The sequence below is a fragment of the Amblyomma maculatum genome, chromosome 1 (assembly GCF_055883805.1).
Source record: "Amblyomma maculatum isolate TAMU_Amacu chromosome 1, ASM5588380v1, whole genome shotgun sequence".
Classification (NCBI taxonomy): domain Eukaryota; kingdom Metazoa; phylum Arthropoda; class Arachnida; order Ixodida; family Ixodidae; genus Amblyomma; species Amblyomma maculatum.
The window spans coordinates 134,832,150-134,834,851 of NC_139344.1; the positions used below are offsets into that span (position 1 = coordinate 134,832,150).

Genomic DNA, 2,702 nt, shown 5'->3' on the forward strand with positions numbered 1-2,702 from the left:
AGAACATCGGCTCAACGAGGACAACACGAAGAGAGAGAAACAACACAGGCGCACACTATTGATGTTGTTGTTGTCCAAATAACATATGGCACATACCAAGAGAGGGGGATCGGCCAAGAATAGGGTAGCAAACAAAGTTTTGGAGTATACTTCCAACTGTATTGTTGTTGCTTTGTGGGGTTTAACGTCCCAAAGCAGCTCAGGCTATGAGAGACGCATACTTCCAACTGTAATACAAACAAAGGAACCCGAACTTCCTCTTTCACACCCAAGCACAACTTACTCCTCTACATCCGAGCACATCAAACTCACACACCTCTTCTTTCCCAAGCACACAAGCCACAAGCTGTTATTGTGAAGAAAAAAAAAACTGTTTTCTGTTTTTTCTTTGTCGTAGCACAAATATTGTTCTCCTGTTGTAGGGTTCTCTTTTTCAGTTATTTACTTTCTAAGAGCGCATTCTAGAGGGTGTACTGTGATATGGCCTGAGAAATGAAATGAAGTTGATCCTGAAACGATCGGACGAGGCATTCCTTACAATCGCTTGTATAATAACGAAGACATATTTTAGGGTACTCGAGAAAAAATATAATGCTGGTTGTCGCCACCACAGAAAACAATCAATGTCAGGAGTGGGGTTCGAGCCCACGCCCTCTTCCGAGGACCAGAGCTTAAATCTGGCGCCTTAGACCACTCGGCCACCCTGACTTGTTTGCTATGTTCATATCCCTTGTTATTTCACTCGGCTTCTTGACATGACCTGTGCTAGAATAGCAGCTTGGGCATGTTGGTTATGCATCTTGAGGATAACAGCGCGGAACACAGGACGGGAGCACGAGATTAGAGGACAACACAACGAGCGCTGACTTTCAACAACGTTTATTTTGGAAAAACCCCCAACTTCTTATACCTTAACGCCATTCTTATACCCTAAGGCCACGGCACGACGAGTTGCGCGGGCTGCACCGGAGTCCGAAAGTTCCAGGTGCGTCTCAGACGGAGTGGACGTGGTCGCACGCTGCCGACTGCCCAACAGAAGCCTGCCTGTAGGACGAGCGGTGAAGTATTTGAAAGAACATTCGCTTTCATTGCTTACTTCGGACAAGGAGGGGGGCTTTGCTGTGTTACCTATTGACTTGTGCAAAGCCAAGGCGCTAGATGCCATTAGTTCTGTTTTTAATAGACACGAAATGTCGGTGCTAAGAAAAGCGAAGTCAAATGCTAAGAAGCTATGCAAAAACCTTAAACTTGACCACCTAGTGCGCAGCATTGAGACCAGTAAAAAATCGTCTCTTGACGTGTTTTTCACTGTGAAAACGCATAAACCTGACTGGCCCCTAAGGGTTATAGTTTCTGAGAATGGGACCTGGCAAAAAATGATCGCTAAGTTCTTACAGGAAAAACTAAAATTACTAGACTGTGACGACCCTTTCCAGGTGAAACCATCAGACGATTTAATAATGTTTTTAAATGACAATTCTAGCACTGACTTTGCAGCATGTTCGGTAGATGTAAAAGATCTGTACTATTCGATTCCCCAAGATGATCTCCTAGAATGTGTAGAAACTTGCATAGATACGTACGGTGCAATCACTTTCCAAAATGCCTGTGGTGTGTCGACAGGCGGGTTCTTGGAGCTGCTTGCTGTCTATTTGAAGTCTACCCATGTCCTCTGGGAGGGTAACATGTATCTCCAAAAAAAGCGGCGTGTGCATAGGTTCTTGTATTGCACCAATCCTCAGTGACTTGTACCTCGCCCAGAAAGACAGAATCCTTCTGAACGCCCTCCCCGGCACAAACGTCCGCAAAGTGTTTAGGTACGTCGATGACTACCTTGTGCTCTGTGATGGCCGCGGCACGAACGCCCAAGACGTAGCTCAGGAAGTAGTGGCGTGCTTTAACCATGTTCTTCAGCCGCTCACGATTACCCACGAAGTCCCGGTACAGGGGTCTATGAGATTTCTAGATCTCAGACTTGATTTCGGGCAAGGGAAGGTCTGCTGGGCTTATGAACCCAGAGGTGACAAGGCGCCACTCCCTTTCTACTCGGCTCATTCCAAACTTGTGAAAAGAGCAGTTGCAAACCTTTGTTTGTCAAATGCTCTCAAGAAGTCATGCACTCACACCATGGAGGCCAGTTTTCACCGCCAGGTTGACCGCCTTACAGGAGCTGGGTACCCATCACATTTGCTTGTTTCTGTTGCGGAACGTTTGAACAAGAAGTTGAGACTCGAGCGTGTCGGTGCTCAACAAGGTGACGAGAACAGGGAGACAACAAACAAGCGCAGGATTGTGGCCATACCGTATGTGCACAACATTTCCCATCGCTTAAAAAAGATCGGTCGTAGAGCAGGCGTTAATGTTGTGCTTACTGCTCCGGAAAAATTGAAAAGTCTCTGCCGACGTGTAAACGCTGATGGGTCGCAAAGGCAGAGGGGGTGCGTAACAAACCACCAGAGTCGATTTGTGGAGTGCGCGGAAGGCGTTGTTTATTCCATACCCTTGAAGTGTGGGAAGGAATACGTAGGACAGACTGGAAGGTGCACAAATGACAGGCTGAAAGAACACAAAAACAACGTCGAACAGAAAAGCAGGCATTTGGGGATCCATGTAAGAGACTGCGCGTCAAAACTTGCTGCGTACAATTCACACAATGCAAAGTTCTAGCAAAACATAATGAGGCACTGGTTCGTGAAATAATT

General features: G+C 46.5%; 1 non-coding gene across 1 annotated transcript; it reads right to left on the bottom strand.

Annotated features, from left to right (window-relative positions):
* Positions 1-624: 624 nt before the first annotated feature.
* TRNAL-UAA (transfer RNA leucine (anticodon UAA)) lies at positions 625-708 on the bottom strand. The gene has a single exon. It is a non-coding gene; the product is annotated as a tRNA-Leu (tRNA).
* Between the last annotated feature and the right edge of the window lie 1,994 nt (positions 709-2,702).